At 39.4% G+C, this 13060-nt stretch overlaps 1 protein-coding gene across 8 annotated transcripts in view; it reads left to right on the top strand.

Annotated features, from left to right (window-relative positions):
- The window catches only part of RUNX2 (RUNX family transcription factor 2), a 230296-nt gene that overhangs the window by 110298 nt on the left and 106938 nt on the right, over window positions 1-13060 (top strand). The gene's annotated exons all lie outside the window — the stretch shown is intronic.

Below are 13060 nucleotides of genomic sequence, written 5' to 3'. Positions count from 1 at the left end.
AAACACCTGCCTGGACAGTGAGAGTGGCATGTCTTTTCTTCCCCTAAAATGAGAGGAAAGAGATGGTACAGCTGTCCCTCTGCCTAGGTGGCATCTCTTTTGGTAGTGGTGTTCAGACCCATGGTGGCTCCTGTTCCTCTGACCGCAGTCTCTTTTCGGAAAGGCTGACTGCTTGCCTGAACTAGGGAGGTTTCCTGCCTCAAGAGCAAGTCTTCTAGATTTTTGTTTCTCCTCCTTTCATGTGCATGGCATTCTTCCAGGCTCACAGCTTTGGGTCATTGCTGGCCCTACCTGTTCAGTTTGGGACTGTCTTGTTAGGTGGTTGCTGTACACATCTGTGTGAGCCCCAAGTCTGCTATCCTAAAGGAGAATGCAGAGCAGGTGAACACAACAGACCAGGCTGTCTTGACTGGTCTGGGGCTTTGCCTGACTTTTCTGAATTGCCATTAATCGGAGATGATACCTTATGATGGAAGACATCTTCTAAACTTTTAGCTAGTCCTCGAGTTCCTGAAAAAGTGGGGATGTCCATTTTAGTAGTGCACAAAGCAGGCTAGTAGTCTTTTAATATTTAGTACCCTGTAATACTTATCTTTTAAAGATGTTTCCTGCTGATCTCCACTGCTTTTCTCAGTTCTTGGAAAAACCACCATTGTCGTGTGTGTGTGTACGTGTGTGTGTGTGTGTGTGTGTGTACTCTAAAGGGTTGCTGTTCCAAAGTTGGGAGAGAACACTGGGAAAGGTAGGTGCTGCCCCATTCTGAAAGATGTGACAAAAGGCAACAAGTCAGGGGAGCTTTGGGAAAATTGTTTCTGTTTCAAGTGGGGATAGTGTTAACCTCATTTCAAAGAGATTGTTGGCAGAATCAGTTAGTCGATAGGCTCACTGCCCTGTAAAGGCAGAGAAGTGCTTTGCTGGTCTTAAGGATGGTTTGGTGGATGACCCATAGGTATCTTGAGTTCAGGCTTGGGGTGGTACTGAGGGTGCTGAGGGTAGCTGGGGAGGAGCAGATACTGATCTGTCAGTGGCAGACCACCTGCCCTAGATCAGCCTGAGTGACATCTCTTGGGAGCCAAAAATATCTTTGAAAATGTGGTGTCATTTTCCTGACATCATGAAGTGACTTGCCAAACTCAGTTTTTGTGTATAAAGATGGGTCTGGTATCAGAAAAATCTTAATCCTATGACCTGACTGGATTATTTCTGATCTTGGCCATCCTGGCCATTGAGCATTAGTATCATAACACTTTTCTCAATATTGTTCTTGAATTCTGAGACTACCAACAGTGCATATAGTAGATTTTGATTGAATGGTTGTGTATCTAATGTTAAATGGGGAATGTTCTAGAACACGGGTGGACAAACTTTTTCTATAAAGTGCCAGATAGTAAATAAGCAGCCACATGCAACATGTAAACAAATGGACATGATTGTATTCTAATAAAACTTGATTTACAAAAACAATTGGTGGGCCAGATTTGGTCCGCAAGCCATAGTTTGCTGATGCTTGTCCTAGAAGTCAAAGTGGCTCATTTTGTGGGCCTTTAAAAGAGAAGTGCTTTAGTAAAAGACTTTCCTGAGGGCAGAAAAAAAAGTACAATTGCTTTGATCCCGTCTGCCCCCAAATTTATAATTCCTTAAGTAGTGGTTATTTGCCATAGAAATAGTATAATTCTGTTTGTTACTGTAGTGATTTGAAGTTGAAGATTTTGTACTATAGATTCCTATTAGTGGAATTTCATTGCTTCCTCTAAAGGTCTGAACATATATTGAAAATGTTACTTCTGGTAGATGAACTATTTGAACAAGGACAGGTTCCTGGATTAACTGGTTGGGTCTTCATTCAGTTTGTATAGTGGTTCGGAATGCAGGCTTTGGTATCAGATTTACTGGATTGAAATCCCAGCTCCACCCTTTACTAGCTGTATGGTAGTAGACAAGTTACTTAACTTATTTTTGCCTGGTTAAAGCCGGAATAATAGTAGTATCTTCCTAATCAGTTGCTGCAAAGATGTACAATGATGTCATATATGCAGTGTGTAGCACAGTGCCTATTATGTAGAAAGTGTATGCTAAGTGTTAGCATTAGATGAATTTCCTTCAGTGTAAAGTTTTGCTTACTGTATGCTTCCGGGTAACGGATAGCATCTAGATTCTTTCCTCTAGTGTATTTTTTTTCTGGGGATGACTTTACTTATTTTTGCTCATTAGTAAATGACACTAATCAGTGTTATAAGTGGTGCCTTGGGCAGGTATTCATGCTACCTAGGGAGAGCTGTGCAGAATTGATGATGATCATATCATACTTTGCAGCAAAGAAGTCGCTGAGAGGATGCATGGCGCTAGTGCCCCCTTCTGAGGCCTGGCCTATCAACGCATCTGCCAAGACTTGCTTTTCACTCAAAAATCTGAAAGGTTTCATCCTTCTGTGTTTTCTGTCTCTGGCAGCTGAACCAGTGCTGTCACATCACAAACAGCTTCTTTTCTTAATATACACATCTGGCGTTGGTAGTTGGACTAACTTCATAAGAGCACATGATCATCACTCATTACAAGATTAAAAAGTACCCCATGGCATCATTGATGTTTTTAACTTTGATCTTTTGCAGTCGTGATTCATCTCAGTTATAAAACTTCCCTTTAAAGGAACATAGCCGATGACTTATTAGAACCTTCATCTTAAGTAGCGTAAACATGAAAATGGTGCACATCTTTACAAAATGCCATTTCTTTTCTTTGCCAGCTTATCATTTTAAGACATGACATCATGCTTAAGATCCCAAATTTGTAAGTCTTGTGTTCAGGCTAGGCATTTTGACCTTCTGTTGGCAAGTTAGCGCTGAAGAATAACTGCCGTATGTTCGCCAGCAGAAGTCAGTGTAGCAGCAGCAGCAACAGTAATGCATTTGGATACCTAACCCTTTTAAACATCAGCTTCTATTAGGATCCTAGATTCCATTTATACATTGGTTCCAACTCCAGTCTCATTTAAAGAATTTTTACAGGAAGATTAAAACTTGGTTTGCAATGAAATATTCTAAAGTTGCGATTCTGACTTAGGGAAGAGAGCTAATGGCAAAGGGTATTATTGACTGTACAGATACAATCGGAACTTTTATTGCTTTTTCAGTTATCTGTTGGTAGATGGCAACAACAAGCAATGTATTATTTCTCCTAAGTCTGGGGTTGACTGGAGTTCATCTGGATAGTCTTTCCACTGGTCTTTCTTGGAGACTCTCATAAGGCTATAATCAGATAGTGGCTGGTGCTGGAACATCCAAGATGGCTTCACTCACGTCTGGCGCTTTGGAAGGGATGGCTGGAAGGTTGGGTTCAGCTGTCACGATGGGACAGGTGGACCTTTCTTTCTCTCCATGTAGTCCTCATGACTTTCCCTCTACACATGGCCTCTCCATGAGCTGTCTCCACGAGGGTATCTGACTTCTTACATGGCAGCTCAAGGATCCCTGAAGCGCAAAAGTGAAAGCTGTCAGGCCTCCTTAAGGCTTAAGCTTGGAACTGGTACAGAGTTACTTCCTCTGTATTCTATTGGTTAAAGCAAGACACAGGGGAATGAACCACACAGCAGTGTGAATAATGGGAAGAGGGGTTCGTGAGAACCACCGGTATCATCAACTCCCACAAATACTTAGGCAGGAGAAGTAATTTTTTTCAAGGTAATATCTTCTGAAAGATCTCAACTTTTTAATTCAGGGGAAATTTAAAGTTCTACAAGATGACTCAAAGTTTCAATCATAGTAGCTTTGTTCTGAATTGAACAAATTTGGCAAATAACAGATGAATTTAGAGGTAGGTCCTTGTGGTGCTTGGTATTAGCAAATTGAGATCAAGTTGAGCGAGGTCAATACTCATATAAGATAAGAACATTAGGTATTTGAACAAAAAGATGTTATAAGCGCTGCCTGGCAACATGGCTAAAGTCTGTAGCAGAAGTGTTTTAGGAATCATCAAATGAACAAGCCTGGAAGTTTTATACCTTATATCATCCTGCTTTGAAGATTCTCACTTGCCGGCATGTCTGCAAACCTGATACTTGGTGCATGTGAGTGGCTTTCTAAGAGTTTTTCTGTGTTGTGCCCTGGGGAAAGTAAACCCTTATTACTCTCAAGGAGAGACAAGACAGAAGTCTTCATCTGTACGCTTCTGCCAGGGCACTACTGTTCACTGCTGAGCAACTACCTGTCTTGACCTGGTGGGAGAAAAGAGAGGCTCTGCTTTTTCTTTCCCAGTGATCTAGCTCCTTTCCCTGCAGGCTTAACATACCTGGGCTGCAGCAGTCCTTTGGCTGGGCTTCATGCATGACTTCAGGCACTGGGGTTTAGGTGAGTGAGAGGTTATCTAGAAGTACAGGGAAATCTTTGTATTCCCAGGATTGCCTTAGCACCCTGACTCACCTGGCTTGTTAGGCTTAGTCCTGAAGGCAGCTTTCTTTTTCCTGCTTGCCCATGTTCTTCTGGGCCCAATTCATCAACATATTTATAATTCTTCAGAGAACTTTTTATTTCTGTGTATTACTGAGGCATTTAAGATTGCAGAAGTTTTACCTTAACAAACTTAAGGTAGCAGACTTTAAATTGCCCAGGGTGGTCTGGGCAGGCATCTTCTCGTTTTTAACTCATGCTAATCTACCCAGTTCTGGGTTTATTTTCTAGCCTGATGAAGGGTGGAAAGTATGGAGGGCTTGGTATTTTCTCTTCCTCATTCCAGATGTCAATGGCAGCTCACTTTTATCCTCCATGACTTTTCATTCTGGTTGGGTGAAGGAATAGGCTTACCATGGTGGCTGGCTGATTGCTTATTTATCAATGGTGGATGCTTGTTTAGAGGTTGATCACATGTGAAAGAAAGGAGATGACATGTAAAAATGCATTGGTTGGAGGGACAGCACAATTTTTTAAGTTAATTTAATAATCTCTGGACACAGGACTTGCATTCATTTTCTTGCTGCCTGTGAAGACAGTTTTAGAAAACACTGATAGGCCTTGTACCACACTCTTGATCACAGGCCTGAGTTTTAGTTCTTAACACAAGGCATTAGTAGAAAGTCCCGTAACTTCTTGACTTACAGACTTCCCCCTGCTTTCTGCACTGTCTGTCAAGTGTCCAAGGGTTGGAAGTTATGGGTAAATGCCATGTTTTGGTAATTATAAGCTGACAAATACAAAAAGTTTAATTATCATAGATTTTAACCATTTGGTCACTAGTATATAAAACATTGTTGAAAATCGTTGACTTTAGAGAGTAATAACAGTTAAAAAAAAAACAAACCTGTTCTTTTCCTTTTATTCAAGGAGGATGGAGGGGGAGGGGTCAGAAGCACTGGTGGAGGTTATGTCTGGTGGTTGATGGAATGTGCTCTTGAGAAGAGCAGTTTTAAATCTCAGTACTTTTTTTTGTTGACTGACTGTCAGGAGCTGGGAAGATGGCCAAGAAGGAAATGACACATCGAGAGGCATTTTGTGTTGTGCAACATTCTGTGGAACTGATGCAAGGATATATGGCCTGTTTACACATTCCTTTGCTAGCAGACTGCATGGCAGTAATTTAATTCAGCAGCACATGGCATGCTGCAGCAAGGAGCTGTGGCCTTAACATCCTTTCATGGCAAATTATCACAGCCGTTAAAACATGCTCGTGTCCCTCCTTTGCACTCTTCCCTGGCTTCCGAGTTCTAAATGTGCTTTCTCATTGTATTGGGCTTGTGTTAACAAGGAGCTGTAGCTTTCACAACCAGAGCACACTTTCCACATGCATGTGTTCCAGTTGATATATTTACTTTTAACTAAATATAGCATGGCAGATTTTCAAGTGATATGTATTCTAAAAACACATATTTACTTGATCCAAATGTGTCAGTAGTTTGTAGTTTGGTGTAAGTCAGAAATCATTCTTAAAACAGTGTCAGGGACTTGAGAGTTGGTTTTTCTGTTTTTTTTTTTGTTTCTTTTGGTCTACCTCCCTCCCTCTCTCCTTCCCTCCCTCCCCTTCCTTCCTTCCTTCCTTCTCTTTTTGAAAATGACTTTTCCTTCCCAAGAAAGAGAATTCCTGATAGACCACTGAAGTATTCCTTTTATTTCTATTTTATTTGTATTATAGCATTTTCTTTAAAGGAGGACCAGACCAGAGGAGGATAGGATATACTTAAAAATAATGGAGAATAAAAGATTTGTTGTGTTGCTTTATACATTCGTACTTGTCCCTAGTTAGCATCTTTATAGGATACATTTATGATGTAAGCTAAGGCACATCTTTGGTCTTCACATAAAATTTCAAAAATTTTTCTTTAGGTTGGTATGGAAAATAATTGCTCATATTTTTCAAGTAATTTTTGGAAATAAAGAGAGACTAAAACCCCTTTAGATCTAAAATATTAATTCAAGATCATATGCATCAAAGTAGTAGACTGTTTGCGATGTGCTGTTTAAGTAGCAGAGGAATTTCTCTGAAAATTTGAGAATTTTCTCTCAAAATTTCTCTCTTACTGTGCGTTGTTGGCTTATATTCAACTGCTACCAGGCAAAAGCCCTTCATTAAAAATTAGGAGTAAGGCTTAAATCCAAGCACCTTTAGAAAAGATACTCAAACTTTCATATTGGTAAAAACAGGTGATATAAAATCTTTTATTGGGGGCAAGTTTTGGTGGAGACAAAAGGAGAGAGATCAGCAAAATCCTGGGTACCTGAAAGTACCAGTGAGTGAAGTTGTGCCTCCAGGGCCTCTGCCGGCCTTAAAGGCAGTTGTTGCCTACTTCAGCCATCACACTTTTGCTGTAGCTCAGCCCTGACAGTGTGGAATCCTGATGCATTTCAGTTGTCATGTACTATTCAGGGTGCAGATTTGGTAATTTTAAAGTGAGATCTTTAAATTTCTATATTTCCATTTGTCCTCCTTTTGTAAATACTTCCCTTTCACAGTCCTTATCTAGTTTTATTTTAGATATATGCTAGATTCCTCCTCTACCGGTTGAATAATATAAAACCTTTAGTGTACTTTAAAGTACTCCCTCTCTTTTAGTGTTGTTGTCTGGTATTTTAGCTTATTCTTGTTTTATACTTGCTGGATTAGTCATCATCAGTGATTTAAACTTATTTTATATTTACCCACATGCTTGTTGATGTATTTGTTTACGATTGCTTCTTGCACCTCAATTTGTCCCCCTGGGTTTAGTTTCCTTTTACTTGACATATATCTTTTAGGAGCCCCTTCACTGAGAGCCTGTTAGTGGTAAACTCTGGGTTTTGGTTGCCTGACCTGTTGGCACTTCTACACATTGGCTGCTGCCAGCATGATGCAATAGGAGAGGCACCCTGCTTAGAGCATAAATGCAATTAGAGCCTGAGATTCACACTATTAGGCATTCCTTTGTGTTAAGGCCTTCGGGTCATATTGGCAGATTAGTTGGAGAAGTGCTTGAGGGAATGGAACACAGGACAGATGCATTTTTATGGGAGATGGAGGAAGGCAAGTGAGTAAGGCCAGGATCCCAGTGCTTGTCATCATGGAGAGCTCTGAAGAGCCCTGTGCCAGCATGAGGGAGGAAGTGGGATGGGAATGGTCCTGGAGAGAAGGAGAAAGCAGAGGAAGGGGCTTATAGGATGAGGAAATTAAACCCCCTACTTCACAGTTTTGCCTTGGGCAGGCTCTAAAGTGCTTTGGAACTTTCCATCCAAATTTATATTAAGGAACTCCCCAGCCATATATGCTTGACATTGCCTCACCATCATTACATTTAATCCTCGGTGGTCATTTGGCTGTTTCTCATTGAACAACCTGAGGGGCATTCCTTAGATGTTGCTATCCAGACATTGTCTGCCATTTTAGTGAGAATGTAGGGCTCAGAACCAAAAGATGCCTTTTTTGTTCGGCAAATGACTTATTGAATGAAGTGGAGGGAAGAAAATTGCTGTGTGGACTAGACAGCACAGTCTATGGGGTGACCCCAGTGTTGGCTCTGTTGCACCTCTCATTGGACTTGTGCAGGAAATGGCTGATGGGGAAGAGGTCGGGTGACACTGAAGCAAGCTGGTATTTTCTGCCTTTCCATCATCTCTCAGACTCCATATGCATCAACCCTCAGACTCCTGGGTAAAAATCCTCCTTAGGATTGGCCCTGGAACTTATTAGCAGAAATATATGGGCCCTTCAAAGAGGTTATGAAATGCAAGCTGTTATACAGGAAGTGAGGAGAAATATAGATGTGTGAAAAGAAGGGTGATTGTGAAGTCTGGGTTACTAATTCTAGAGCTTTGGTCTTTGTAGAGCTTTAGCTTTCATTCAACTGACATATCATTCTGTTTCCATTCCTCACGATTCATTCCATCCTGCAAAAACAAGTAACACTGTTTTGCACCATGAGGGCTATTTCAAAACAGCTTAACAGGGAATTCATCTGTAAAGGTAGTTTGTATTTAAGGTATGGGTTCACTTATGGTTTAAGAGTATTGGAGGACTTGTAAATTTCTATTTTGAGATCTCAGTGCCAACTTAGTGAGTGACCCTAAGCAAATCACTAAACTTCTCTCCGGTTCAATTTCTTCATCTTTTAAATGGAACTAGACCTGAAGATAACTTCACAGAGTAGCTGGGAGGAATATTTCCTAAAGAATGATCATAAAGTATTTGGCACACATGAAGGGCAACTTAAATATCAAATAGTAATTATGTAGCGCCTTTCTGCCAAGGAGTTCCAAACCCTTAGACATTACCTCACTGGTTCTCTTTATATTCCTTTGAGGGAGGCGTTATGCATTTTACAGGTAGGTAAACTGAGGCATGGACACCTGAAAACTCATTTGCTCTCTGTAATTTGGCGAGTTAGCAGATGATTTATGGAGATGAGAAAGGAGCCAGGATTCTTCCAGTTCAGTTATTCATTACTAAAACTCCCCAATGCCTTTGTAATTAAAGTTATGGTAGCTCCTGGTGTTGAGTCCAGGATACTCTTTGTTGATCTTACTAAGTAGTTTTACCTGAGAAGCATGCCTGGTGTTGCAGTAGATTGATACATAGTAAATAAGACCCAAGGTACAGGACCTGGCACACAGTAGGCATGCATGTTATATAGATATAATATATATATAGGCATAATATGTTTGTTGAATGAGTATTAAATTCATTAAGATGGAAATTTAACAGAGTTAGAAACACTGAATTTTTGGAGATGAAAGTAACACATTGTGTAAGTTAACTCTCAGTAGGAATTCACTTTGAATACCAGAGAAATAAAGTATTTGGAAAAAAAATCAGCTTAAAAACATACACAACCAGAAAATGTACATAGTACATGATAGAAAAATTAGAAAATAAATGTCAATCAAAAGAAGGAAATAAAAATCACCCCTAATTGCATCTCCCAAGATTACCACCATTAATTCTTTGATGTATAGCTTCCCAAATATTTTTGCATGATAATACTAGTATACTTTTATGAAGGTAATAGTAGTGGGGAAATAGCATCAGGACAATGATGGAATGTTCCAGATTAGCATTATTACATTGAAGCCAAAAGGAGAGAGAATAACTTGAAGCCAGAATAATTGCTCTAAGGATAAGGAGCATGACAATAGGACTGACAGCAGTTTCCGGTTAATGTCTTGGAAGAGGCAGCAGCTGCCTCTGTTATGGAGAAGGCCATTCTTTTTTTTTTTTTTTTTTTTTTCCTTAACTATGTATTTTTGTTTTTGTTTTTGTTTTTTGTGTTTTTTTTTGTTTTTATTATTAATTTCAGTTTTATTGAAATACATTCACATACCATACAATCATCCATGGTATACAATCCACTGTCCACAGTATGATAACATAGTTATGCGTTCGTCACCACAATCTATCTCTGAACATTTTCGAGAAGGCCATTCTTGCCTGAATAATATAAGACTAGATGAATCTGAGAAGGATTTCTGCCTCCCCCACCCTGTCACATCACTAAAAACACCATGCCCTTTATAATAGGTGACAAATAGAGGTACATTTAAATATTTAAATATTTCTGGCAGTCGGAATATTTATCCATTCAAAAAATTATTTTTGAGAGACTGCTATGTGCCAGGCATATAAAGTGACGCAGACGCGATCCCAGCCTTTGGGGATCCTACATTTTATAGGGAAGATGGGCCAGAAATGAGTAAATAGACATTTATCTATAAATATATATAATTGTAAATTGTGATAAGTACTGTGAAGGGAACTGAATATACTAATAAAGAATAATGGGGTGGCCTGGAGCAGAAAGGCACCTATTCTAGAGTGGTCCAAGGAAGACTTCTCTGAGGAGATAACATTTGAATGGAGTTCTTGAAAGGCGAGAAAATGCCAGCTCTAGGAAGAGCAGGGGGGAAGAGATATCACATGCAAAGCCCTGAATATGATCAGTATTAGAATCTAGGATATAATTTTTATAGAATAGAGGGCACTAGGAATGCCAGAAGTCGGTGGGAAAAGCAGGAAAGGTTGAAAAAGGGGGGTAGAATAGAAACACAGCCCAAAGTTACAGTTGTGTTCTAGGCTGGCCCTTGTGTGGTGTGATTTGAGGAACACAGATGGACTCTTGTCCCACACCACTGGCTGCACACCTCTTTCAAATTCTCACCAAGGTGACTGGATTCTTAATTGAGTTAGGGCTTTGAGGACACCTTCATAGATGTTATCTGCAAAGGACAATGTATTTTAAACCATCTTTGATTATTAACAACTTGATTTAAATAAGAAGGTCAGGTAAGATTAAGTAACTACTCATTTTGTAAAAGACCCAAATTGGTAGGGAAAGTGGGTTGAGAAGACCTTGAGGAGCTCTGGTAAGGAAAACTGACTGGGAATAGGTAGAGGGAGAATGGCTTCTCTGTAGCCAGTGCTGGTAAGAATATTGCGTCCTGAAGGACATATTTTTTTTTAGGGAAAGAGCCATAGCACTGGGCTTGTACTAAAAATAATGTAAATTAGTAGGCTGCCTAATCAAATAGATTCTCTTAGGGATGTGTCTAATGCCCTATGAGGTCTTGGGTTTTTATGGACAATGAGAAGCGATTCCAAAGGTGAGCTGGGTTTCAAAACATAAGAGCAACATGGAAAACTTAAGAATGTTTAGTTAAGAGCATTGATGATGATTAAAGGATTGTGAAATTGAGCCTATAAGGTAAGTTGAAAGACTTAGGATTATTTAGCTTTGAGAAAAGAAGACTGAAAAATGACTTAATAACAGACTTCAGGATTATGAGGCGTTATTAAGCTGTGTATGGTGACCAGCTGTTGTGTTTCTGGTGTGGTCAGAAAAGAAGAATAGATTTTAACTGAAGCATGATAGATAGAGGTTAGATTTAAAGAACTTCTTGACTATAAGAATTGTTGAATAGAACAGGCTACTGAAGGTTGAGGGATTGACCAGAGGACTTTTGGAGCTTCTTTCCATTCCAGCGATTCTCCGTGTGTTTATGAAGTGCAACAACATGCCACCTTTCTACTTTTAAAATCAAAGGCATGATTTCTGTTTCCCATTATAATTATGAAGTTCAGATTCACAGAGGTTTGTAGAAATAAATGATGAGGGTAATTTGTTTTGCTTCAATGTCCATTAGGATCTTTAGTTGGGAAAAATATGACCAAAAAGAGGACCATCTGCTAAATGATCAAAAATTGTTACTGATAATCAAAATAGATACAATTATTAAGAATCGTGGGAAGATGGTGAGACTATTTATGGTTAGAAAGACTCAGATTTATTTAACTTGTATATATCAGATACAGAAAGTAGGGTTTTATGGAGTTGATTCATTTTTCTCTGTTACTCTCTAGTGGGAGACATTAAAAACATTTCCAGGTGACACCAAAGTTAGTATAACCTGGAACTTGAGCGATGCAATCCAAAAATGACCCTCAAGGAATTTATTGTCATAAGGAAGAAGGAGAGAGGAAATAGGTAGGGTTTATTTTTTGAAAACAGAAAGCCTCATGCATTTGAAAGTTGGCAGTTGTAAAGAAGTTGAACAGAGCAAACCTGAGAAAAGCTGGCTGAATTCGCTATTCCTTTTGGCTTTGGAGCTAGGGGAGTGAATAGCCCTACTTCTTGGGCTAACCTTTCGCAGCAAAGCCAAGCATCGGCATTTCTATTTTTAAGTTGTTTATTCTTTAATTGATTCTTTTGCTTATTAAATACCTGTCTGAACAACTGTTATAATAATAAATTAGCACACCTGCAGATGGTTTGCTTTAAGCATGCATGATAGTTCATTGATGAAACTTTGAAAAACAGCATACACACATATGCGGTATTCTCAGATGAGTTCGTTATTTTTAACTAAGTGGATACAGTTTTCTCTAAAGGAAAAACAAATCAGTGAGACCAAAGAAACAGACTTTAAAGCAGGTGACATGACTGGAAAGACGGCTAAGTGGGTGTGGTGTTAGGCTAAGGGAAAGGAAAAATACTCAGAAAACATATTTTTCTTTCCTCCTAAAATAACCTGGGCTCCTTGATTTATTAAGCACATTTAGACCCTTGAGCCACTACACTTTACCTTTCCAAATCTTCATCACCATTGGAGAGCCACCCACAGTCCATGGTTGTGTCAGAAGTCACAACCCACTTCCTTTTACTGCCTGCCTTTCTTTCTCATCTGCAATATTTGCTTAGTGGCCTTGGCACGTTTAGTCTTTATTTAGTTCTTTTGATCATTTATTCATTTGGTTTCCCCCACCCCCAGAAATTTTATTTTCAAAACCCCTTGTAAAAATTCTTGAAAATTACAGTTGTCTTTTCTGTAGGAAATGGCAACATAAAGGGTTTTAGTGGACCTCCCTTTCTGCTCTTGAAGCCATGGGATTGAGAGTGGAAAGGAAAATCAGCTGAAAAGAGGTTTGGTTTACTCCTATTGTTAATCTCTATAAAGAGGAACCGTCTTCCTGAATACTTTGTAAAGGTAAAGTCTTTTCATTATACATACAGGGCAATGGAAGGTTAACATTCCTTATTTTCTGCAATTCCTTTGAAATACCATGAACTGAGGCTGGTTGTATTTCCCTGAGGAATAAGCTGTGAAACTGATCATAT

The sequence above is a fragment of the Choloepus didactylus genome, chromosome 7 (genome assembly GCF_015220235.1).
Source record: "Choloepus didactylus isolate mChoDid1 chromosome 7, mChoDid1.pri, whole genome shotgun sequence".
NCBI lineage: Eukaryota > Metazoa > Chordata > Mammalia > Pilosa > Megalonychidae > Choloepus > Choloepus didactylus.
This window is presented reverse-complemented; position numbering and strand designations above follow the sequence as displayed.